The sequence below is a fragment of the Narcine bancroftii genome, chromosome 7 (genome assembly GCF_036971445.1).
Source record: "Narcine bancroftii isolate sNarBan1 chromosome 7, sNarBan1.hap1, whole genome shotgun sequence".
In the NCBI taxonomy this organism is placed as follows: Eukaryota; Metazoa; Chordata; class Chondrichthyes; order Torpediniformes; family Narcinidae; genus Narcine; species Narcine bancroftii.
Window position 1 is genome coordinate 31509962 of NC_091475.1, and position 27098 is coordinate 31537059.

General features: G+C 40.8%; 1 protein-coding gene across 6 annotated transcripts in view; it reads right to left on the reverse strand.

The window, feature by feature from the left end:
- Positions 1 to 26740, reverse strand: part of sytl5 (synaptotagmin-like 5) — a 179840-nt gene extending 153100 nt beyond the window's left edge. Inside the window, exon 1 of one of the 6 annotated variants that reach the window (XM_069889408.1) lies at positions 26194 to 26740. The gene's annotated coding sequence lies outside the window, so the exon portion shown is untranslated. Of the gene's footprint in view, positions 1 to 25864; positions 25968 to 26193 lie in introns of those variants that run through there. The other 5 variants (XM_069889405.1, XM_069889409.1, XM_069889410.1 and 2 more) reach the window with 5 other exon arrangements.
- Between the last annotated feature and the right edge of the window lie 358 nt (positions 26741 to 27098).

The following is a 27098-nucleotide window of genomic DNA, read 5'->3' on the forward strand; positions in this document are numbered from 1 at the left end:
ACCAGCCAGAATACTCTTCATGGTACATCTGTAGAGGTTTGGTGACATACCAAATCTCCTTAAGCACCTCACTGGCAGGACTTCTTCATTAATGCATCAACATGAAGGCTCCAGGACAGATTTTCAGAGATGTTGACACCCAGGAATTTGAAGTTCTTGATGCTCTCCACTACTGAGCCTTCGATGAGGACTGGGTTTGTTCCCCTGACTCCTTCCTGAAGTCCACAATCATCTCCTTAGTTTTGCTAACATTGAATGCAAGGTTGATTTGACATCACTCAAAAAGTTTCTCTATCTCTCTCTTGCACGCTTTTTCATTGCCATTTGTGATTCTCCCGACAACTATTGTGTAATTGGCAAACTTGGAGATAGCATTAGAATTGTGCCTGGCCATGTACAATGAGTTGAACAGGGGGCTAAGCACACATCCTTGGGGTACATCTGTATTGATGATCAGTGAGAAGGAGATGTTGATTCTAATTCATACTAAGTGTGGTCTTCTGATGAGAAAGTCAAGGATCCAGTTGCAGAGGGGGTACAGAGACCCAGAGTTTGTAGCTTATTGACCAGTACTGAAGGAATAAAGGTATTGAAAGTTGAGTTGTAGTCAACGAAGAGCAGCCGTATGTATGAGTTACTCTTTTCGAGGTGTTCCAGAGCTGAGTGGAGAACCAGTGATTTTGCAACTGCTGTGGAGTGATTGTGAAGATAGACGAATTGCATTGGGTCCAGATCTTTGCTTAGGTACATGTTAATTCTGGCCATGACCAGCCTCTCAAAGCATTTCATCATAGAAGTTAGTGCTACTGGCGATGGTTGTTGAGGCAGTTCACACTCCTCTTTTGAGGCACCAGGATGATTGATGCCCTTTTGAAACAAGTGGGAATCTCAAACTGCAGCAATGAGAAGTTGAAAATGTCCATGAACACTCTGGCTAGATTTTCAGTACCCTGCCAGGCATGCTGTCAGGGCCTTCTGAGGGTTTATCCTCTTGAATGATGTTCTAATATCATTCTCAGCGATAGATACCACAGAGACCTCAGCTTTTGCAGGGATTCTTGTTGGCACTGTTTGCTTCTTCTTTTCAAAGAGGGCATAGGAGGTGTTCAGCTCATCAGGTAATGAAGCATCACAGCTATTTATGTTGTTCGCCCTCACTTTTTAGGCTGCAATGTCCTGCACTCCCTGTCATCTGTCTCTACTTCCTCTGGAATTGTCACTTTGCCTCAGAGATGCCCTCCACAGGTTATACCTGGTCTTCTTGTAGAGATTTAGATCCCTGGCCTTAAACACCATAATTCTTTCCCTCAGCACATTGCGAATCCTCTAATTCATCCAGGGCTTTTGGTTGGGGAACATCTGATATGTGCCAGATGTCAGGCTGGCACTGGAGGGACAGAGCAATGTGATTAACAGCCATGAGACAGCATATCTTGATGCCTTCCCAATCATTGTAGGGGACTTCAGTCAGGCCAGCCTGAAGAAGTCTCTGACAAATTTGACAAGGTGTGACACTAAAGGCTGATGCATAAATTAAGAACCCAAGGCATCATCAGCATCAGAAACTTCTTCCACCATCTCTCCTGATATTTGGAATCAAAGGCTTTAGCGAGGTTTAAAAAATTTTTTTCGGCAGATATGGGTCTCTACATTTCTCTTCGGGTTAGGTGGAGAAGATAGTGTCCATGTTGTAACTACTTTCCTTTACAGTTGCTTGGAGGATAAGAATGTTGTTGTTTATGACTCGTTCAAACAAATTTGTACTAAAGTTGAGCTTTCCAAAGTTTATTAAACAATAGTAAACATTGTTAATGTTATTATAAGTTGCTAAACATTGTAACAAGCCATTAAACATTGTTAGACTGTCAATATAAAATGTCAGAAGAAGCTCGGCATCCTCCATTTCACCGAACAAAAGAAACTTGGTTTAAAAAAAACCCTCATCTGCCCAGAAAGCATTTGCTATGACCCTGATACAAAAATGTTAAACAAAACAGACAAGTGGTGAACTTGAAACACATTACAATACCGGCCCCCTGATTATTATGTTTTAAAATACGTTAAAAAAAATCAAACATATAACAGTAGTATATATATTGGTTACATTTAAAAAGAAAAGTCAATTATCAAAACTTTCTACTTCCGATAAAAGATAGATTTTGGTAATTTGTCTGTTCAGAAAGCCAGTTTTAGTCTTGATCTGAACGACATACAAATGCTCTTTTGTCCTGAATGGTATTAATTATTTTCCCTATCAACCAGGAATTTCAAGGTGCTGAATTGACCAAGATATCATGGCATCCCCAAGTGCGAAATTGTACCTGATCTTAAACTACTTCTGTCACCCATCTTTTCCAGAACAAATCCGATACAAATTGCACCTGCATCAAACATATATGTCTTCCTTTTGAAACTGCGCCAGTAGCAACAAAGGCTTAGTCTTAAGAAGCAAAAAGGGGGTTTGGGGCAAATGCTTCAAGATCATTTGGATCTGTGGAAGTCTTAGTGATTAGAAGTCGTTGAAGATAGCTTCAACTTTGCATAGAACTGTGAAGACTCTCCTCGTTAAGATTCTATTCCTTTACGATAGAATTGAGAACCTTTCTCAGCTGATCTAATCAATCTTTCCCATACACCTCCATAGTGTGAACCAGCAGGGTGATAGAAGATCCAATTGATTCCTTTCTGGACTAGTTCATCATGAATTTGACCTTGATTCCTGTCTTTAAGCACTTTCTTCATGTTAGAGCCCCCACAAAATAAGTACCATTGTCACACCATAGTTCTTTTACCTGACCATGTCTGGCAATAAAACACCAAAGAACTTTAATAAAGGAGTCTGTGTCAAGTGATGATGCCATTTTGATTTGCTTTTATGGTTAAAAATGAAAATAACACCATAGAATGTCACAATATTCCTTCCATGCTTCCAAAATAATTAACTCCAACATAAGTAAATGATGGTTTATCAGGAGAGACTATCCAGGGGCAAAACTGCCATCTGCTGTTGTCCAGGAGGAGCATTTACACACTGATAAACACATTTTGACACAATTTTTCTGATTGAACCAATGGCATGATTCCAACGTGATTCAAAGCTGCCACCATTGCTCCCATGCCAAAGAAGTCATCAGCGCCCTGCCTCAATGATTACTGTCCTGTCGCACTCACATGAAGTGCTTCAAGACTCTCATCATGGTGCACATCAAGCTCCTGCTGCCCCCATCACTGGACCTCTCTGCAGTTCGCATGTAGATCCAACCACTCTACGGACGATGCCATCACCACTCCCCTCCATCTAGCCCTCACCCATCTGGAAAATAAGGACACGTATGCTAGAATGCTATTTATTGGCTTCAGTTCAGCATTCAACACAATCGTACCTCAGTACCTGATGGAGATTGGGGTTTAAGGAGGGTTTTAGTTTTAAGGGGAGGGCGTGTAATTATCTTTTTTAGTCAGCTTTAACTTGTACTATGATGGATGTGATTGAATCTTTATATATACATGTATGAAAATATTTTAATATTTAAAATATTAAATAAAGGAATCACAAAAGGTTGGTTTGCAGATGTAATCAAGAAGGAAAATGGAATGTTGGCATTCATTACTCAAGGAACTGGGTTTAAAAGCAGGGAGGTTCTGCTGCAATTACAAAAGGGACTGGTGAGGCTGCAGCTGGAGTATTATATGCAGTTTTGGTCTTCTTAGTGCCTTTTGAGGCAATGCACATACAAACACATACCACACATACAAATGAAACAGTGCAATGTTCGTTGCATTCTTAGTGTCATTCAATCTATACCTTTGTGTCCAGTACATATAGTGCTAGGACTTTTGTATATTGCATCATTGCCACTCATGTGTTTACTTGGTGTGATATATCCTTCTGTAATTGAAGGCCTTCCTCACCAATTCAGCCCCTCATATCAAGAGCACAACAAACCTGTCTTACCCCACACAGTTCTTTCATTGGTTGCACCAAGTTGTAATGCATTCCTCAGCATTTATTCCTACAGTCTGCATCATGCCAGTTGGCAACATTCTCTAATGGGCATCCTGATGTGGTGGAAGACCAATAAATATCAGGTTTGTTATGAGCCCAGAGGACCCCAAAACCCAGCAGCAAGAGATATGCACCAAGACAAATGGTTACTTAAACAAAGGTTGCTTTTAATTATCTTTAAACATGAAAACAGGATCATACTTTAATTTCCCCTTCTAATTCTAAGCACACATGTATGTAATGCATGTGTAAGTTCAAGTTCTTTAATTCACAGTTCAATCTCACTTCTCATTTCTCCAAGTTCACTGGTTGCAGGCAATTCTTATACTGTGCACAGAATTTAACATTGATAAAGTTCACCAGGCTTTGGTGCATGAAAGGTAAATGGTTACTGTTCAGGAAGGTTGTTGTCAGTTTTTAGAGAGAGATTTGTTGAATGCTGGACACCCACAATGGATTCCTTTTTAATTAGCCACTTCAGTGTCTTGCCAAAGAAACTTGCCCCCTCAGGGTTCTCCAGATGATAAACTCTTTATTTCAGGACACCACAGAGTTCCTTTTTGTTTCTCTTATTTCAAGTGAAACATCAGCCTGCCAGTCCTCTCCTCTTGCATGAGCCATAAGGGCTTTGACCAGACTGAACTAAGAACTCACAACCAGTCTTCCAAATGGGGTTTTCCACAAGCTTGCCAGCTTGTCCTGTTCCAGTCCCTGCTGCTAACTGTAAAACTGTAGAACTGAACTCTCTCTCTCTCTCTCTGCTTGCAAAATCACACGACCCTCCGAGAACAACAAGTTCCACTCCAGACAATCTGCGGCTCCGACAAGTCCTTTCATCTGTTGCCTTTTTGTAAACAACAATCCATTAGTAAAGTCTCTTGAGTACTCTCCAAAGCTTTTGCAAAGGTTCTGGGGCCGACATGTCTAGCATTAGCAGACCTCCAGTATTTTAAATAAGATCTGTTTTAAAGTGTTAGTATATGACCTATACTAACAAACCTTCCCCAATTTATCTCCTAAAAACATATCTATATACAATACAAACACAACATAATCTGTCACAGGTTGACAGATGGTCACATACCACACACACAAATGAAACAGTGCAATGTTCGTTGCATTCTTAGTGTCATTCAATCTATACCTTTGTGTCCAGTACATATAGTGCTAGGACTATATTGGCTTTCTTCCAGCAGCACTTGATTTCCGACTTTGCTTGTGCTGCTGGGAAAATCCTTCGTTACACTACTGCTGCTTGGGATTTTCCAGGGCAAGGTAACAAGGATGGACTGGGTCTTTCCACATCCCCCCCCCCCACCCTTCTAGTTCCCATCAGGTCCTCTCTGACTTTCCCCTCTCCCCAAATTATTTCCATTATTATTTCCTTACTTATCCAATCCCAACAGTGATCATCTTTTTTCCTGCTTATAACTCCCTACCAGCTGTTTCCACCTTTACCCTTTCCTTGCCCATCTTGCTCCATCAACCTTTATTATCCCTTCCTTTTCTGCATACCAACTGTAAATCACCCATCCCTGTCTTCCATCTCTACCATTCTTGATCCCCCACAGCTTTATCTGTACATCATCTTTCAGTCCTCCCTGGTTAACCAAAACCTAACGAGCTTCTGTCTTACCTACACCTCCCCCCCCACCCTTTATACTAGCTCTTCCCTCTTCTCAGTCATGCTGAAGGGCGTTGACCCAAACTTTGACAATTCACTCTTCTTTGCCCCTACTCCCATACCACACACACACACATACACACACTCGCCTCCACCCATGCACACCCCCACACCCCCACCTTGACCTACTGGTTACTCCAACAGGTTTTTTTGCTCCAGATCTCAGCATCAGCAGCGTCATCTCTTTCAAATATTAGTCAAGTGTGCAGCAGCTTTCAAATACATTATTTAGAAACTTTATATCCTGCAGATTCTGTTAGATTTGCACAGGGAAGAAAACAAAAATGTAAATTAAATCCCTGTCCTAGTTAATCCATTCAGTCTGCCAGCATGTGCAGTCAGCTTCATTCTCTGTTGGTGTCCTTCATTAGAGAGTATTGATTGTTGCACCACTCTTCATTTGATTGTTTTTGCATGATAGAATGTAGAATCAAAGGAGTGATTTAACCTCTCAAATTGTTCGACCTTTCAGTGTGAACTCTTGATGACTGCCATTTTCCTCTATTTTTCTTAATAACTTTGGAATATAAAATGCTATTTAATCTTGGATTTTAACCTAACTGACCAGAAATTGATTATATTTATGTAGGGAAATTGCAAAGTTCTTTTCCACTTGCTTTCAAGTGTGCCCAACTTTACTCCCAATAGATCTTGCTCTAATATTAAGACAATATAACCCCAAAAACAACAACAAAAATCTCAATTACTAGAAATGCAGATATGTATTTTGAAGATTTCTTTAAATGAAATCATTTACTTATTTGTACTCATCTTTTCATGGTTGACATGTAAATTTATATTTTACTAAATTCAATCTTAAAAGACATTACTTTGTCAAACAGACACTCATTTGCCTGCATGGAGAGACAAACTAATTGGATGTACATCTTCTAGCTCAATAACTTCTGGTTTTGTGACAGCTCAAACTAAATCTTTGAAAATTAAGTGATTGTTATGATCAGCAGTGAGTGCGGAGAATCTGATTACATACTGCATTGCAAAGAATTGGATGAGAGCCGACAAATATTACCATATTGAATTACCAGCTTGCTGTGCTTCTGTCAGAGTTACATCAAAGCCAAGGGTGGAGGATGTTTAACTTGATAAGACCAATGAGATAGTAAACCCTTGGAATGCTTTAGTTCATGCCCCACTAGAGCTACTGATGATCAACAAGATGATAGCATTGTTTTTTTGTGAACTCACTATGCAATGAGAAAACAAAATCTTGCAACTATGAAACATGACCACAAATGTAAAATTAGAATGCAAATAGACCTTTAATTTCATGGTATGTAACCTCTTTAGCCAATCTATTTTGAAATATAAATAAACTGTTTTGCTATCTTCTCAAACTAAAAGACTAAAAGCAGGGAGTGTAAACTCAGCACTGTTCTGCAGGTTTCTACTGCCTGGTCCTGATGATAACAGCTCTGTACAGGTTTTAAATGGCCTATTACGGGACCCAACTGTTTTTTAAAAATCCTGTGCCCAAGATAGTGGCTCTCATGCAAGACGGCGTACCATGAGGGGTTGCAGTGGACCGACGCAAGTCACCAGAAATGGGGATCACATCTCCTAATGAGAAGAAGCATAGGAAACAACCCTATAGGATAGTGACCATGGCAGCAGACCAAAGAGGGACTCAGTGGCTGAAGGACCCATACAGGTTGCAGGCTGTTGCCAACTTTTCGTCAAAGGAGTCACACAGGCTACAGGTGACTTGCGATCAAAGGACTCACAGCAGGCTGCAGACTGCTAGTGACTTGTGATCAAAGGAGTTACACCAGGTTGTGGGCTGCTCGGGACTGGCTCATGGGAACCAGGTATTGGAACTGAGATACGACAATAAAAGGAACCTTAAACCTGGATCATAAATACATCCAAAGTACGGCACGTAAATGTTCAAAATGTGATGAACAGTGCAAAAAGCTTAACAATTAATACAATCAAAATTAGATAATTTATTTCCCGCAGTAAATGCAATAAGTGTAAAACTTGTTCATGCATTCCCCTCCTCCCCTCCATTTAGAGCCACAAACAAATCCATACGAGGCAAAGTTTTACATGAACATAGTTCAACCTAATCTACTATATTACATGTACCCCGTGTGGCCTCCACTACATCAGTGAGACCAAATGTAGACTAATCATCCACTTCATAGATCACCTGTGTTCTGTCTACAAGTCTAAGAAACTCTCAATAGCTAACCATTCTTTCACCATTCCCATACATTCGGAGGTGGTGTGACGTCAGACACAGCAGCCTCTCCAGGACACTGGTAGTTTTGTTTTGTTTTTCTTTTAATTATAGTTAAACAGTATTACTAAACTGTTATATAGTTGCAAAAATTTAGTTTTTATAGCCATGGCTACCCAAAGCTACAGCATTTAAAGTTATTTAGAAATGTATTTATTCACCTCCGGGAAGATCCGCAGGACAAGCTACATGACCACGGGCTGCTGCTGGGACTAGGCCCAAAATCCTCAGGATCGCGCAGAAGGAAGCGGTGCATGGGGGGAGGAAGCGTGTAAGTGAGCAGGGTTTTGTTCTAGGCTGAAGGCAAACCCCTGCCACCTGGGTCTCTCGTCTATTCTGCTTCCCAATGTCTGTTCCTTGGTAAACAAAGTGGATGACGTCCAACTCCAGAAGTCTGTTCAGCGTGAGTACAGGAACTACTGTGTTTTTGTCTTCACAGAAACGTGGCTCAACAACAGGGTCCCGGACACCTCCATTCAGTTGGACTGACTCACTTTATTTTGGATTGATAGATGCTGCTCTGTGTGGTAAAGCCCATGGTGATGGCCTGTGTGTTTACACATACATGAAATGGTGTAAGCATTCTGCGCAGTCTCTGGTCACTGCTCAATGCTGGTGGAATTTGTGACTGTCAGAAGTAGTCCATTTCATCTACTGCAGGGATTTACCATGGTACTCGGAGAGGACCTTAGTGCTAACACTAAGGAGGTGACCTGGGAACTGTATGGGGCTATAAATAAACTACAGACCGTAACCCCTGATGGACTGATCATTATTGTTGGGGATTTCAACCAGGCAAACATCAAGTCAGGGCTACTTAAATTCCATCAGTATGTGGACTTTGCTACGAGAGGGGCGAACACATTGGATTTGTGTATACAAACATTTCCAACACATATTGGGCTGAGACCCTCCTTCACCCCAGACCACATCATTGTAATGCTAATCCCAGCATACAGTCCGCTCGTCAAATGCTCCAGACCAGTTCTGAAGTAAGTTAAACCCTAGCCAGTGGGGCCATTCATACACTTCAAGACTGCTTTGAGCACACTGACAGGCATATGTTTAAGCAAGTAGCAACCTGGAAGAGTATACGGCATCAGTGACCAGCTACATTAATAAGTGTTCTGACTGTAACCAAGACCACCATTACTCACTCTAATCAGAATCCACAGATGACTGCGGAGATGCATGTGCTGCTCAGGAACTGTGAGGCTGCCTTCAGAGCAGACAAAAAGATTGCCTTAGCTATTGCAAAAGCCAAGCTGCCGAAGCCTAAGGAAGCAAAGTACGCACATGGTCAGCATATTCATAGTCACTTCCTGGATAGGAAGGACACGTGACGCATGTGGAAGGACGTCCAAGATAATCACTAACCATAAGCCTACACTATCTACCTGTGCTGGTGATGTCTCCCTCCCAGATGCACAGAACAACTTCTATGTGCGTTGAGGTGAAAAATAATGTGGTGGCGAAGAAGACCACCTCTCCTCCAAATGGTGAGGTCCTGTGTCTTGTAGAGACCAAATGTGAAGTGAGAGTTAGGCAAGGTCAATGCTAGACCGGATAACATTCCCAGCTCAGGGGATGTGCGGCTCAGCTAGCAGAAGTTCTGACCAACACCAACATCTTTAACATCTCCTTGAGATGTCCCAACGTGCTTCAAAGCCACCACCATTGTCCCCATGCCAAAGAATTTATGCGTCTTGCCTAAAAAATTACCCCGTCACACTCATGTCCATCGTCATGAAGTGCTTCGAGACACTTGCCATGGGGCACATCAAGCTCCTGCTGCCCCCATCACTGAACTCCTTGCAGTTTTCAAACAGATCCAACCACTCTACAGATGACTCCATCACCACTGCCCTCCATCTAGCCCTCACCCACTCAGAAAATAAAGACTCGTGTGTTCGAATACTGTTTATTGACTTCAGTTTGGCATTCAACACAATCATACCTCAATACCTGATAAGGAAGTTGAGCCTGTTGGGTCTAAACACCTCCCTCTGCAATTAAATTTTCAATTTCCTGTCAGGGAGACCTCAGGCAGACTGGATCTGTAACAGCTCTTCCAAGACCATCACACTGAGCACGGCACCACCCCCCCCCCACCTCCGGGCCCCCAATGGCTGTATGATTAGTCCACTGCTGACCCACGACTGTGCAGCTAAACATAGCTCGAACCACATCATCAAGTTCACTGACGACACGACCGTGGTGGGCCTTATTAGTAAGAATGAGGAGTCAGCAAACAGAGATGAGGTGCAGTTACTAACGGACTGGTGCAGAGCCAACAACCTGTATCTGAACATTAATAAAACAAAAGAAGGTTGTCAACTTCAGGAGGGCCCAGGGTTCCATGTCCACTGACCATTTATGTCTCAACCATTGAAGTTGTCAAGAATATTGAGTGCACTTGGCAGAGAATCTCACCTAGACCCTTAATACCAGCTCCATAGCCAAGAAAGCCCAGCAGCACATCTCCTTCCTGAGAAGGATAAGGAAAGTTTATCTCCCACCCTCCATCCTCACCACATTCTACAGAGGATGTATTGAGAGCATCGTGTACAACTGCATCACTGTCTGGTTTAGAAGCTGTACCACCTTAAACCACAAGACCCTGCAGAGGATAGTGAAGTCAGTGGAAAAGATCACTGGGGCTCTCTTCCCGTCATGAAGGACATCTACAACACTTGATCCAGGTGAAAGGCAATATACATTGTGAAGGACTCCACACACCCAGTCATGTAAACTGTTCTGCCTTCTGGCATCTGGTAGGAGGTATGTCTTAATATTTTAAGATTTCGATATGTTTAACTTCTATTCTAACTTGTATTTATGTAAATATGCTCTGTCGTCCTGGACAAATGCCAACTCATTCTTGGTCTCATGCATTGCCAGGGTAACTGAAATTAGATCACAAGACATAGTAGTAGAAATCAGCTATTTAGCCTATAGAGCCTGCCCACCATTTAATCATGAGTTGATCTATTTTCTCATTTAGCCCCATTGGTCAGCCTTCTCCCTATAACCTTTGACACCCTGGCTTATCAAGAAGCCATCAATCTCTGCTTTAAATGTACCCAATCACCTGGCCTCCACAATGGCTTGTTGCAACAAATTCTACAGAAGAATGGCAGAGGAAATCCCCCGCCTCTCTGTTCTAAACAGACGCTCTTCAATCCTGAAATTGTGCCCTCTTATCCTAGACTCTCCCACAATGGAAAATGACCTTTCAACATCTACTGTGTCCACATTCAACATGTTTCAATGAGATCCCACTTCATTCTCCTAAATTCCAACAAGTATAGGACAAGAACTATCAAACACTCCTCATAATAACCCTTTCATTCCCAGAATCACCCTTGTGAACCTCATCTGAACCCTCTCCAATGTCAGCACATTTTTTTCTTAAATGAGAAGCCCAAAACTGCTTACAATACTCCAAGTGACATCTCACCAGTGCTTTATAAAGCTTCAACGTCATATTCCTGCTCTTACATTCTATTCCTCTTGAAATTATTACCTGTATTGCCTTTGCCATTTTCACTACCAACTCAACATGCAAGTTTACCTTCAGGCTATCCTGCACGAGGACCCCCAAGTCCCTTTGTATTTGGGTATTTTCAAATTTCTCCCCATTTAAAAAAAATAGACTGCCTGTTTATTTTTCTACCAAAGTGCATGCCCATACATTTTCTATGTCCATTCTTCTAAGTTCTTCTGTCGCCTCCCTGTTTCAATACTACTTGCTCTTCCACCTATCCTCATATTGTCTGCACACTTAGCCACAAAGCCATTCATTCCGTAATCCAAATCACTGATATACAACATAAAAAGAAGCAGCCCCAACAATGACTCCTGTGGAACAACACTAGCAAGTGGCAGTCAACTGGAATATGATCCCTGTATTTCCACTGTCTGCTTCCTGCATATCAGCCAATGCTCTACCCATACTAGTATGAAACCTGTTATACCATGGGCTCTTATCTCGTGAAGTTGCCTTATGTGGCACCTTGTCAAAGGCCTTCTGAAAATCCAAATACATAACACCCACTGCAACTCCTTTATCTATCCTGCTTGTCACTTCTTCAAAGAATTCCAATAGGTTTGTCAAGCAAGATTTTCCCTTAAGGAAACCACCTTGGCTTTGGCCTATCTTGTAATGTACTTCCAAGTACTCTATAACCTTATTCTTGTCAATTAATTCCAACATCTTCCCAAACAATGACACCAGTATAATTTCTTTTTTGCTGCTTCCCTCACTTCTTGAATAGTGGAGTGACATTTGCTATTTTTCAGTCTTTTGATTACTGAAAGATCATAACCAATGCCTTTACAATCTCTACCACTACATATTTCAGAACATGAGTGTACAATCCATCTAGTCCAGGAAACTTATCCATCCTTAGTCCATTCAGCTTTCTTAGCACCATCTCCCTTGAAAGAGTAACTGCACTCACTTCCCTTCCCTGATATCTTTTGTCATCTGGAACATTACTAATGTCTTCCATAGTGAAAACTGATGGAAAATACTCATTTAGTTCCTCTTCCATCTCCTATTATATTGGACAATGAACATTTTGCTACCTGTACACTTTTAGGTGCATCTTACGGATTTTGAACTACTGATCATGAAAATGATGTTAAACGTTTCCTTTCATGTACCATTTTTTTTTTAAGAATCAACCTATTATTGTGATTTCCAGTCATATTTCAAGTCTACTCAAAATCAGAATTTATTATCATGAACAAGTCACAAAATTCAGTGTTTTGCAGCATCATCAGAGAGCAAACATTCATAGTATATAATCATCTTACAACATTACTATAAAAAATAAAAATAATAGTGCACAAAAAGTAAGGCAGTGTCTTTGGTTCATTGATTATTTAGGAATCTGATAGCAGCAGGGAAGAAGCTGTCCTTGTACCACTGAGTGCTCATCTTTAGGCTTCTGTACCTTTTCCCTGATGGCAGCAGAGTGAAGAGAACATGGCCTGGGTGATGGGGTCTTTAACGATAGAGGCTACTTTTTTCAGACACTACCTCATGTAGATGTCCTCAATGGAGTGAAGTCCTGTGATGTCACAGGCCAAGTTAATAACTCTCTGAAGTTTATTCTTGTCCTGAGAGTTGGCGCCTCAATACCAGGCAGTGATGCAACCAGCCAGAATGCTCTCCATGGTACACCTGTAGAAGTTTACAAGAGTCTTCAGTAACCTACCTAATCTCCTCAGACACCTCACAAAGTATAGCCGCTGGTGAACATTCATGGAGGCTCCAGGACAAATCCTCAGAGATGTTGACACACAGGGACTTGAAGTTCTTGACTCTCTCCACTACTGAGCCCTTGATGAAGACTGGGTCATGCTCCCCGGACTTCCTGCTGAAGTCCACAATCAAGCCAACAGAGTGTGCTCAGTCCAAACATGGACTCAATGCAGGTGGTATGCAAATGTTGTCTTAAGCCTGAGCATGCATGGAACGCATTGAGAGATGCTGAGAATTTGCAACTACAGAGCACCAAATTACATCCAGCTGACTGACAACATGCCTCAAGCATATAAAACCATGAAGTACAACATGCCATTGAAAATTCATTTTCTGCATTTGCACTTGGACTTCCCTGCAGATCTTGGTGCAGTCAGTGATGAAAGTTTCCCCAGGACATTGTAACCATGGAAAAGCAGCATCAGGGAAACTAGAATCCATCAATGCTGGCCATCTATTGTGGGATACTGACATGAGAGGTATCAGTTACTGAGTACAAACGAAAATCAGCAGGAAACATTTTTAGGTCAGTTGAACTAATGCAATGCATCAACATCATTATGCAATTAAACATTCTAAATTCAATAAAAGTTAATTTAATGTTTCTCCAACTTCCTACATGATGCAGCAAATCTGAAATTATCTTTGTGTTCAGCTTGAAGTTGTCTATCATAATCTCCATTTTTTTTCAGGAAGCAAACCTTTTGAAGAAAAATGTTGTCCAGTGTTATTATTTCTCCAGCAACATTTTATAATGGTCCTATGTCTACTCTCAGCTCTCTTTTACTCTTTATATATTTGAAGCTTTTCGTATCCTCTGATATTATTTACTAGCATACTTTTGTACTCATCTTTTCCCTTCTTATAGCTTTTTTTTTAAAAAAGTTACCTTCTTCAAGTATTTTAAAAACTTCCCAATCTGCCATCTCACCACTAATTTTTGCTTCCCTCCATGCCCTTTAAATTAAAATCACAACTTCAAGCTTACTCATAAAAAGCTTTAAAATTTTGCTTTTACATTGAGGAGATTGCCCAAGAAGTGTAGTAACCTGCCTTAATGACGAACAACCAGTAGCACTTACATCAACAGTGATGAAATGTTTTGAAAGGGTGGTGAAGCATATCAGCCCCTGTCTGAGCAGTGACATAGATGATTCCAGTTCGCCTATCGCAGCACAGGTCTACAGCAGATGTCATCTCACTGGCCCTACAACTGATCATCAAAATCCAAAACTTGGGAATTAACACACCACTGTATAATTGGATCATGGATTTCCTCATCTCCAGACCAAAATCAGTGATTGGTAAAAACTTCTCCACAATCTCCATCAGTACTGGAGCACCACAGACCTGTGTCCTAGCCCCCTTCTCTATTCACTTTACACCCATGATTGTGTAGCTCAGTATGACAATACCACCATCTACAGATTTACCGATGATACCACAGTAGTGGATTGTATAAAGGAAGAGGAGGAGTCTGCATACAAGAGGAAGATTGAAAACTTGACGGAATGGTGTGCCAATAATAACCTTGCACTCAATGTCACCAAGACTAAGGAGCAGATTGTTGACTTCAGTAAAGGAAAGCCAGAGGTCTACAATCCAGTGATTATAGGGGGATCAGAGGTGGGAAGAGTGAGCACATTTAGGTTCCTGGGAGTCACCTCTAATTATTTCTGCTTACCTACCTATCCTTTTGATATACTGTGTATCCTTGGGCATCAAGCTCCCAATGATATCCTTTAGCCATAATTCTACAATGGCCACAATATCATACCTGCCATGTGTCACTATTCTACAAGGTCATGCACTTTATTTCTTATGCTGCATGCATTTAAATATAAAACCTTTCGCCTTTTTAATTGTTACCTTTGACTGTATCCCTGTTGCATTGCAACTCATCTCACTGGCTTAACTTTTGTTCTATCTGCCTGTCCTCTACATAAACACCCATTTGTCCCTACTGTGCACCAACTGCCTGTTCACTTTGGCTCCCACCCTCTTGCAAATCTAGTTTAAACCTCACCCCTCCCTCCCCACAACAGCATTAGCAAGCCTCCCTGTCAGGATATTGGTTCCCCTCGAGTTCAGGTGAAACTCACTCCACTTATACAGGTCACCCTTCCCCAGAAAATTCCAATAATCCAAGAAGAACTTGAAACCCTGCCTCCTGCACCAGGCATACATTTGTCTGTATTATCTTCCTGTTCTGACCATAACCAGTCCCTGACACCAGGAGTAATCCAGAGATACCAAAGAGGTCCTGTTCTTCAGCCTCTTTCCTAACTCCCTAAACTTGCTTTGCAGGACCTCTACCCCAGTTCTGCCTATGTCATTGGTACTAACATCTACCATAACCACTGGCTACTCACCCTCCCCTTTAACAATATTCAGCACCTGCTCATAGACTTGAGGAACAACAAATCATATTCTTCCTTGAAAGCCTGAAATCCAACATAAACATCGATTTTTCTAATTTTAAGTACCCCCCCCCCCCTCCTCTATTTGGTTCCACTGTTTCCATTTCTTCTTTAACTACTTCCATTCTTACTTTTCACTCTCATCTTCTTCCTTCCCAGTAGTGTCTCCCTCATTGGATAGATTTTTACAAAGTAGGGGAATTAATTAAAATGAAGGGAATATAGGGAAAAGGCAGGTAGGTGGAAATGTGCCATGATCTCATTAAATGGTGGAGCAGGCTCGATAGGCCAGATAGCCTACTCTTGATCCTATCTCTTACATTCTTCCTGTCTCTCCACCTCTTCCACCTTCTCTCCCATACCTCATCACCTCTTCACCCTTCCCCAGTTTTTTCCATCCCTCAATATAATTGATATTTTCTCTTCCAACTTTAGAATCGAATAAAAGGTCCTGACCCAAAACATTCACCGAGCAGTTCAACCATGAATAGACTCATTGAGTTTCTCCAGCAGCTTATTGTTTGCTCAAGATCCTAGCATCTACAATTTTTGTGTTTAACCTGTGGCTTTAGCCTTTTTCTCTGCAAATGCTGTAGTTTCAACACATTCCTGGCTTCAAGACCTAGTGAGAATATTTAAAATAAGTTCAATGCATTTATTTCCTGAAATCTAATGCAGTTTCCACAGTCAGTCCTAACTGAATCAATTCAATATTAGTTTTGATTGGTAACCGTTGGGAAGATTCTTAAATGTTGAGAAATTTAACTTGTCCAAAAACACAAAATTTATTAAATACATCAAGAGATACTTGCAAAAAAAATCCAATTCGCTGAAGAAAATTAAAATCACAACTTCAAGATTACTCATAAAAGCTTTAAAATTAACTAAATGTATTTGAACACATGGAGTCTCTGCTATAATTTAAGCAGTAAACACAGAAACACAAAACATTCCATTTAGTGATTTTAGACAAGGGAAAAATATTGGTTAGGGAAAAAAAAACACTCACCTTTCTTTGAAAGCAAAACTAAGAGAAGACTTCTGGTCCAAAAATATTTTCATCAATATACAATAAACTTTTTAAAAATCCCAAAAAGCATCTTTCCAAATTTAAATAAATAGTGCTCTTATGTTCCATTAAAATGCAAGTTTCAAAATCACATTGTTTAAAGATTACGCAGATACATATAAATAATGTATAAAATGCAGGCATTATTTAAAAATGTACAATTGAAATTTATCAAATTAACCAAAATTCCAAAATATTTTCACTAGATACAAGATTGAAAGTGGATTGAATTAAAAATCCTAACAGTATACTGCACCATGGAATGGAAGGTACACATTAGAAAATATTTTACATCAGAAGTTGACATGAGAAGGCAGAAAACTAGGAGGCTGTACTCAACAAGTTGGTTCTTAAATACTATCCAAGAGAATATACATATTCTCGTGGACTGTCAACAAATTAAAAACTAATCAAAGCTGCCCTAATGGTTTTAAACCTGGATAGACATTCATCTATCCCATGTGTTGCTGATAGGGCCTTGAATTTTACTGGAAAAAAAGGCTTTTCTAACTCTCTTTCTCTAAGGGGCATTATGCAAAACCAATGGCAACTCTTTGTCTGCCTTATGGCAAGCAGAAGGCAATTTTATGCAATATTACATTTTTTTGTACTATTGTTACGGAGTCCAGAAGACCCCCAAAACCAGCAGCAATGGATATTAACCACAACACAGGGTTACTTAAACAAAAGTAGTTTTTAATTATATTTGAACAAGAAAACAGAATTAAACTTTAACTTATTACTTAACCTACCTAATCTACTTAATTCCCCCTCTAATACTAAATGCAGGTGTGTGTAATGTATATTTAAGATTTGAAAAGTTCTTTGGATTACAGTCCAATCTTTCTGGTTGCAGGCACAGTAGTTAGCATTAACAAAGTTCACCAGTCTTTGGTGCTTAACAGGCAAATGGTTACCACTCAGGAGGGTTCTTGCTGGTTTTCAGAGAGAGATTCTTTTTGTTCCAGGACATCCACACCCGATTCCTTTCCAATCAGTCTTGCTGATGAAACTTTCCCCCTTCATGGTTCTCCAGATGATCCTCTTTTTTTCAGGTCACCTCAGACAGCCAGTCTTCTCCTTTGACCAGACAGCCTTCCAAAGGTTTGCTTGCTTTGTCCTTCTGGAACTGATTTCTGTGACTCTTTCTCTCTCTGTTTCACTCCCTCCCTCTCTGAGAGCAAAACTGTTCTCCCTGTGCCTGCAAAGATCACATGCTCTCCCAGGCCAGCTGTATTCTGCAACTTGGTTGCTCTTTCTGCAAAAGGCACTCTGCAAAAAACCTGCAAAAATTCCGCGTTTTGAAGTGTGTGTGTGTGTGTGTGTGTGTGTGTGTGTGTGTGTGTGTGTGTGTGTGTGTGTGTGTGTGTGTGTGTGTGTGTGTGAGAGCTGCTCTAGCAATTCCTCCCAAGCCACCTCTAAATACTGTCACACTATTATATGACAATAAAAAATCTTGAATCTTGAACATACCCACAACTATACTAGTTAGTCCAGGGAATATGAAGGCATGGTAGATCTTAATGATGGTGACATATGAAACTCTCCCTTCTATCAAACTTTACTGCTCTCCCACTCCTGGCTTTCTCCAATTGAGATCTAAGGAGAAAGCATCTTTCTGGAAAGACAATGAATGTAGCCTTGTAATGGAATGTATATTTGAGAGAATTTGGTAAAATTAGAGTAGATTACATACATACACACATTTTAAAACATATCTTATTTGAAATACTGATGAATTCATATTCATTGAACTTTACAGAAACTATGGAGAATGCTACACACATTTCACACGTAGGTGCTAATTGAAATGATGTCATAAAATGAATGGACTATTGTTTGGATGGGAGACACTTTGGCTGATTACAAGGCTTCTGACTTTTCTACAAAGTGCTCACAGAAAGATCACCGAAGACAACAGCTTGACCAAGAAGGATAACTTCTGTTGTTTGCTGAAGGTGGGGGGGTTTTGCAAGTGAGAGAGTCACATGGGCTTTCTGTGTAAGAGGGGGGGGGGAGAGAGAGAGAGAGAGAGAGAGAGAGAGAGAGAGAGAGAGAGAGAGAGAGAAGCAAGCTCTCTTAGCCAGTGTGTGCGTGACATTGAAAGACGGCTGAAACAAGCAGGAGAAGCTTGTTAGAAATAGAAAGCTCCTGAGTGGCGGATGGCTGGAAGTGCTATCTGTCTGATGTTTCTCTTGGAATAAGTGGAACAGAAAGGAACTCAGTGATTACCTGAAAGAAAGAGGTTATCATCTGGAGAACCCTGATGGGGCAAGTTTCATCAGTGAGACATTGAGGTGACTAATGGTGCTACCTCAGTTGTGGAAATCCTGGAACAACAAATCTCTCTCTGTAAAACCTCTAAAGAACTTTCCTGAGCAGTAAACATTTACCTTTCGAGCATCAAAGCCTGGTGAACTTTATACATGTTAAATTCTGTGCACAGTATAAGAATTGCCTGCAACCAGTGAACTTGGAAGAATGAGAAGTGAGATTGAACTGTGAACCAAAGTACTTTTCTTACATTTACACACACATCACATACACGCACACTTAGAATTAGAAGGGGGTTAAGTTGGGTTTAGTTAAGTTAATAGAGATAAGTTAAAGTTTGATTCTGTTTTCATGTTTAAAGATAATTAAAAACAACTTTTGTTTAAGTAACTATTTGTCATGGTGAATATCTATCGCTGCTGGGTTTTGGGGTCCTTTGGGCTCATAACAACCTAATGAGTCAAGGAGACTGAATCCTGCTCTTCCCCGCTGAAGGAAGGCAGAAGTGGTCATTAGAGACCTAGATTCACCCAGCACATTAATTCAATCCACAAACTCTTCAGATATTCGGTTGACATTGCATGTTGATTGATTGATGGCATTTATAGACATATTTAAGCAACAAAAATATTGTACATTTAAGCAGCAAAATTGGAACCCACTTTTTTCCTGGAGGAATTCTAATAATAGCAATTTAATATCAGAACAAAGCAGGACAGCAGAGGCACTGGAGAACCCAAGATTCTCAATAACATCAATGCTTCCACCTCCCATTCAGTTTCATTTCTACCAGATGAGTACAGTTAATAGTTATGGACCACAAAATGGAAAATTGGAACTGCAACAGGTCTCAGTTTGCATTCTTTTAAATTGCTCCAATTGTTTAGAGCTTATTTACTTAATTATACAATAGATGACAAACTCTCAAGGATAATTATGAGGAGCAGCATAATACTGCACAGAATCCAAGTACTAAAATGACTACAGTATACAAATGTGCAGGTCACACAACATCCATTGGAAGTAAAAGGTAACCAACTTTATGGGTCTGGGCTATTCATCAGGTATTACTACTTCATAAATACCTATCCAATCCTGACCACTATGTAAAGCAAACAAACTATAGCTACTGCAAATCTGAAATTAAAACAGAAAATGGAGAACTGGGCAAGTAGTAGAATAGTACAGAAGGTGAATGGTCGAAACAAAGGGAATCTCTCTGATAAGGGGACCAGATCATGTTGAATGCCAATTAAGCAGTCTTCCCGAACCATGGTCTCCTTCCCCATGTAGAGGACATAGTCCTTGACCACATCTCATCAATGAACCACAACCTCACATCTTCTCCTCTGCTTTTGATAGAGAAAGAACCAAGTTCCCCAAGCCCTTTCTTCCCTCCAACCCACTAGTCTCAGTGATCAATACACCCGGCTTATCTGGTTTCTACCACCAGAGATACAACTCTCCTTTTTCAGAATTTCAAATTGATCGTTTCACTGTTGCAAAAATAAATTAAAAAAAAATTAAAATTACAATCTCCCCCCAGCTTGTGAGGCTGCACATCTTCTAGGGGACCAATTTTATCCCTTACTATCCTTTTACTTTTAATATACTTGTAGAAATCCTTTGGATTTACCTTCACATTATCTGCCAAAGTAACCTCATGTCTTCTTTTTGCCTTCCTTATTTCCTTCTTAAGTATTTTCTTACATTTTCTATACTCTTCAAGTACCTAATTTGCTCCTTGTTGCCTATACCTGCTAAATACCTCTCTCCTCTTCTTAACCAGATTGCCAATATCCCTTGAAAACCAAGGTTCCCTACGCCTGTTAACTTTGCCTTTAATATTGGCAGGAACATTCAAACTCTGCACTCTCAAAATTTTACCTTTGAAGGCCTTCCACTTACTGATCACACCCTTTCCAGAAAACAACATCCCAAATCCACTCTTTTTCATTTCCACAAAAGTGTCCTTTCTCTAATTTAGAATCTCAACTCGAGGACCAGACCTATTCTTATCCATAATGAACTTGAAACTAATGACATTATTGCCACTGGACCCAAAATGTTCACTTACACATACTTCTGTCACCTGACCTGTCTGGTTCCCTAATAGGAGATCAAGTTTTGCATCCTCTCTTGTTGGAATCTCCATATATGGATTTAGAAAACTTCCCTGAACACATTTGACAAATTCCAAGCCATCCAGCCCTTTTACAGTATGGGAGTCCCAGTCAATATGTGGAAAGTTAAAATATCCAATCATGACTTTCTGTTTCTTACATTGTCTGCTGTCTCTCTACAGATTTGCTCCTCCAATTCTCTCTAAGGGCGGACTATAATACAACCCTATCAGCGTGGTCACACCTTTCCCATTCCTCAGCTTCACCCTTACGGGCTCTGTAGACAAGCCCTCTGGGCTGTTCTGTCTAAGCACAGCTGTGATATTTTCCCTGACTAGCAATGCAACTCCTCCCCCCTTTCATCCTTCCCACTTTATCGTGTCTGAAACAAAACCCTGGAACATTGAGCTGCTAGTCCTACCCTTCTTGCAACAAAGTCTCACTAATAACAATAATGTTGTAATCCCACATGCCATCCACACCCTAAATTCATCTGCCTTTCCAACAATACTCCTTGCCTTGAAATAAATACATCTGAGAACATTTCTATCACCTTTGATTTCTGTTTATACATGCAGTCCTCACATTTCCTTTATCCTCCCCCACTTCACTATCTGTTCTAACACTTTGGTTCCCATCCCCCTGCAAATCTAGTTTAAACCCCCAAGAGCAGCTCTGGCAAACCTACCGCAAGGATGTTAGTCCCCCTCCAGTTCAGGTGCAAATCGTCCTGTCGGTACAGGTCCCACCCTCCCTGCAACAGAGGCAAGACAAAGGCAATTCTCTTGCACTGCCTCAAGTCATACATCTTATTGTTGCATTTGGGAGTGGAAATTAGATGTCATTTTATCTGCTTTGGAGAAGTGGCACAAAATATAGGTGTTGCTTGAAGAGCTTTGTGAAGATGCACGTCTTTTTTTAATGGAAGGAAAACACAATCAATAATTTTCTCCATGTGACAAGAAACCTACACTCCACCTGTTGAGGTGCATATTAGCTAACTAGAAGGATGAATCTGTGAAAGGCAAATCTAGATTGAAAAATAGCAAGGCCTGCATGTGTACTACCTGTCATGTGGGCAAACCTGAAGAAAAGGGCCCAAGAAAGGCCGATTAAAAAAAAGCTTATGAATGAAATCTGCGAATATTTTGGGCACACGCTTAATGGCCCTGAAATTCACAAACATTAGAATAATAAAAATATAAAAATGAAGTTTAGATTCTTTAATTAAAACCCTTCTGCCTTACACCCATCCCTGTCCATTCAAGTGAATCCTCGACCCTTCTAAACTAGATTTAATTAACTGGTACAGGTTTAGTGGTAGATTTCCAAGCATATGGACAGAAAATCAGTGGTAAGTTCAGCCAGTAAATGATGCATTTCTCTATTTTAACAAAAATCAGATATTTGCTGGCATTTACAAGGACAATTGCAGGTCTGGATAAAAAGATATAATAATCATCTTAACATGTTAGATTTTAGATGTTCTAATTGATACAAATTGAATCATTAAGCAGTCCATGAAAGCTATAGGCTTTAAAGGAAGATCTCAACATTTAATTTCACAAATCTAAGAAATTCACATCTATGAAAGTATGAAAGCACTTCACATGCCATTTCTACTCCATACAAAACTCTCTTCTGGAACTATCATTACATTTAAACCTTTTTTATAAATAAAATTTTAACTTGTCTAATTGGGCATGCAATTTTAAAAACTAATTTGTTGAGTATGAACATACTAATTTACTGTTGTGTAGTACACAAAAGTGTTGGAATAACTCAGCAGTTTATGCAGCACTGACAGAAAGCAATAGGCAGTCAATGTTTTGGGTCTTAGCCTTCTTCAGCTACGCTGAAAATCAGGTAGAAGTGCAAATAAGAAAGTGGTGGGTTGGTGGGGTGGCAGAACAGGCCAGCAAATTATAGGTGGATACTTGTAGGAGGGGGAAGCAGCTGAGAAATAATAGAGGAAGGGGGCAGAAGGTTGAGAATGATGCTCTCTAATAAGAGAAGCAAGGGAAGGGGCTGGGGAGCAAACAGAAGGGAGTCAGAGGGATGAGGGAAAGTGATGGAGGTGGTAAAAAAGGGTTCCTGGAAATTGAAGATGATGCCTTGTATGCTACAAGGAGAGACAGAATAAAGTGTGTTATTTATCCAATAGTTTTCAATGCATATTCAACAATAATGAAGGAATGGTAATACATCCCAAATCAGGTTAGTGCATTACTAAGGAAAGTTCAAGTTTATTGTCACATGTATTGAAACTTCATTGATAGAGGTTGCTTTGCAAGCAGACCAGAAAACATTTCATACATAGTACAACAAGTAAGATCAGTGAGTATGAAGCAAAGACAACATAATTTTACTACCTTAGGGGTTCATTCAGGAGTCTGATATTAGCAGGAAAGAATCTGTCCTTGAATCTGGTGGTGCATGATTTCACACTTGAGAATTTTTTTGTGACAAGAGAGGGGTTGGGTGGGTGAAGAGTGTGTGCTCTTGGTGGGATGAATCTTTTAACATATTGACTGCTTTTCCAAAGCAGTGGGAGTTATATCGGGAATTGATGGGGGGGGGGGGGGTGTTGGGGGCAAGGGAAAGGTGTATTAACAACTGAGCCACATTCACAATTCTGCATTAACAGACATGAGCAGAGAAATGGCAGATGGAGTTTAATCCTAACAATGATTTAAGAGCATTTAGAGAACTGAAGATGATTCTCAGTGATAAACAGCATGGCATTGTGAAGGGCAGGTCATGTTTCACAAGCCTGAGTGTTTTTGAGAAGGTGACAAAAGAAACTGATGAAGGCAGGCTTAATGAATGAGGTGCATATAGATTTAAATAAGGCATTTGACAATGTTCCCCGTGGTAGGCTTATTCATAAAGTTAAGCATAGGATCCATGGAACCTTGGCTGCATGGACTTAGAATTGGTTTGCCTGCAGATGGTGGTAGTAGATGAAACATATACTGACAGGAGGTCAGTGGCTACTGGTATTCTGCAGGGATCGGTTCTGGGATGTCTGCTGAGAATTTTATAAACAACTTGATGAAGAAGTGGAAGGGTGGGTCATTAGGTTTTCAGATGACATGAAGTTTGGAGGTGTGCACAATGTAGAAGGTTGTCATTGGTTACAATGGGATTATAGACAGGATGCAGAGTTGGGTAGACAGATGAAATTGCAATTTCAGGCAAGTGTGAAGTGATCTTTAGAAGGTCTAATATGAGGACAAAGTATGTGGTTAATGGCAGGATTCTTAACAGTGTGGAGGAATCTTGGTGACCAAGTCCATGGATCCCTCAAGGTTGTCATGCAAGTTGATAGGGTGGTTAAGAATGTATATGATGTGCTGGCCTTCATTATTAGAGGACTGAGTTCAAGAGTTGTGAGGTAATGTTGCACCTCTATAAAATTCTGGTTAGACCACACTTGGGAGTATTGCATGGAGTTCTGGTCACCTCATTACAGAATGAATGTAGCAGCTTTAGAGACGGTGCAGAAGAGATTTACTAGGATGGTACATGGAATGGAGAACATGTCTTATGAACCAAGGTTGACCAAGCTAGGGCTTTTCTCTTTGAAGCAAAGGATGAGAGGAGACTTAGAGGTACATATGATTATGAGGGGTATAGATAGGGTGGACAGGCAGCACCATTCCCCCCCCCCCCCCCCCCAGGGTCACAATAGCAAACACCAGAAGACATCTATTTTAAGGTGAGAGAAGGAAAGTTTAGGGGAGATGTCAGAGGCAAGTTGGTTTTTCTTTTAAAGAAAAGTGGTAGGTGCTTGGAATACATTGCCAGCAGTGGTGGTGGAGGCTGAAACAATAGGGACATTTAAAAGATTCTTAGATAGGCAAATGGATGCAAGAAAAGAGGATGATGAATGCATGGTTGGGAAGGGTTCAATTCTTGAAGGGCCAACTCGACATCATGGGCTGTCAGTGCTGCAATGCAAGTGTTATTACAGGAATGATGTGGAGGCTTTGGAAAGGTTACACAAGAGGTTTACCAGGATGTTTGCTGGTTTAAAGAGAGAGGATAGATTGGATAAACTTGGGTTATTTTGTCTGGAACAAAGGCTGAGTGAGGGGGGAGACCTGATAGAGGTTTATAAAATCATGAGAAGCTTTGATCAGGTGGAAGGTGAAAATCTTTTCTCCAGAATAAAGGTGTCATGCTCCAAGTGACATGTGTTTATGATGAGGGGTAGAAAGTCGACAGAAGATGTGCTGGGCAAATGTTTTGCCAGGAGTAAAGGAGGAAACGTTACAATATGGCATTGAAAGAGCTTCAAGACAGACATATGTGGGATAGCAAGTGCAAGCAGCATTTTTTTTTAAAGTTTGATTTGGACATCCTGTTGGGCTCAGATGTATGAACTGAAGGGCCTGTTATTGTTTTATGTTCTGTAATTTCAGTGGTGTAACTTTTTTTGGTCAGACAATATTAAAATGATACTGAAATTAAAAAATGATCATTCTACTTTCACTTTATATTTCTACTCGCCAGAAAAATACCAAAGGGCGCCAAGGAGAACGACAAACACCAAACTCGAAGCTGCTATTAAACAGTGAGTAAGCCCCGAGTGGGAAAGCCTCAATCCGCAAGGTCTTGGGACAAAGCACATCGAGTATTCAAATTGGCCGAGGGACTGAAAATCTACCAAAGTGAGATCTCACCCCCTTCCTGCCTCCAGTCACCCCATTTTTCTCCCCCAGGCGGACTGCTCCCTTTGCAACATCCTTACCCTAATTTGGGACTGCTTCAGAACAGCTGGCATCACAGTCGTGTGTTCATAAAATTACATTTACAGCCACAAGGGGCAAACTCAATGTATCGCGGTTTCAAAATTCTATTCTGATTTTCTTCGCCTTGAATGCGAGTGGACAAGGTTTGCCGTACTGCCCTGCCACCAGATTTTCTCTTGCATAATCCACATTGTCTGCGAAAACAAGGATCCTCCTATTGCCTCCTTTCGCTCCACACCCTGCGTGCACTCGCCAAACCAACGCGTTTTGGGTCAGGGTGCTTCCACCCCTCGACAGAGCGAGTGGTTTCCAGATCGAAGGGTCTCACCTTAGGACGCGGCGTTCATGGCGAGGCACCCAGGCTCTCTCACGCACGGCACAATTCGAAATGCTGAGAGACGGTCGAAGATCTTTGGGGTTAGGCTGAAGCAGCTGTTGCTCGTTTCTACTCTTCCGTGTTCCTGCTTTCACACTGATCTGAACATTAACCTCCAGGCTGGTAGAAATCTCTGCCTTCAAAGGGGCGGGTCCTTCCCACCACTATTGTAGTGAGTTTCAGATTTGCGGGAATTCAGCAATCCTCCTGGCATTGGGAAAAGGTTCAAAACTTTAACCTCTTGTCGCATCAAAGCAATGCTTCTGAATTTCATCAAATACAACACCCCCCGCCCGACACTACTTGCTAATCAACAGAAACCTTCTGTCTTCTAGTGCGGCACAAACCAGTCATCTTAACTTGGTTCCTTGATTATTCAAATTTGGCTAATCATTGCAAGGGATTGTATAATTTTCATTTTTGTTGCTATTGATCATTCATTGATCAGTATCCAAGTACAGTCTGGAATGTTCAGAAATTACTCTTCCCACCCTGTCTCCTGTAAGGAATCCCTTCTCTCAATTCCACCATAAGAATCAAAGGTTTGTGGATTCAAACCAAGGCTTTTATTAACTCGAAGACTGTAGGTCGACCAGTCCAGAGGCAACCCTTTAAGAACTGCCAGTAGGCGTGGCTATGCTCTCAGCCAATCACAATCATCCTACACTACAATCTAGACATAGACACATTAGTGATAGAAGCTGTACTATCACAACCTCTAGTCTCTGTCTGATCTAGGATAATCAGCGATGACCTCCTTCTTCAATCAACAGATCCTCCTTTACCAGCACATCTGCCCTTACCCCCATGTGCAACAAGGATAGGATTCTCTTTGTCCTCACCTACCAGCCTCCTTA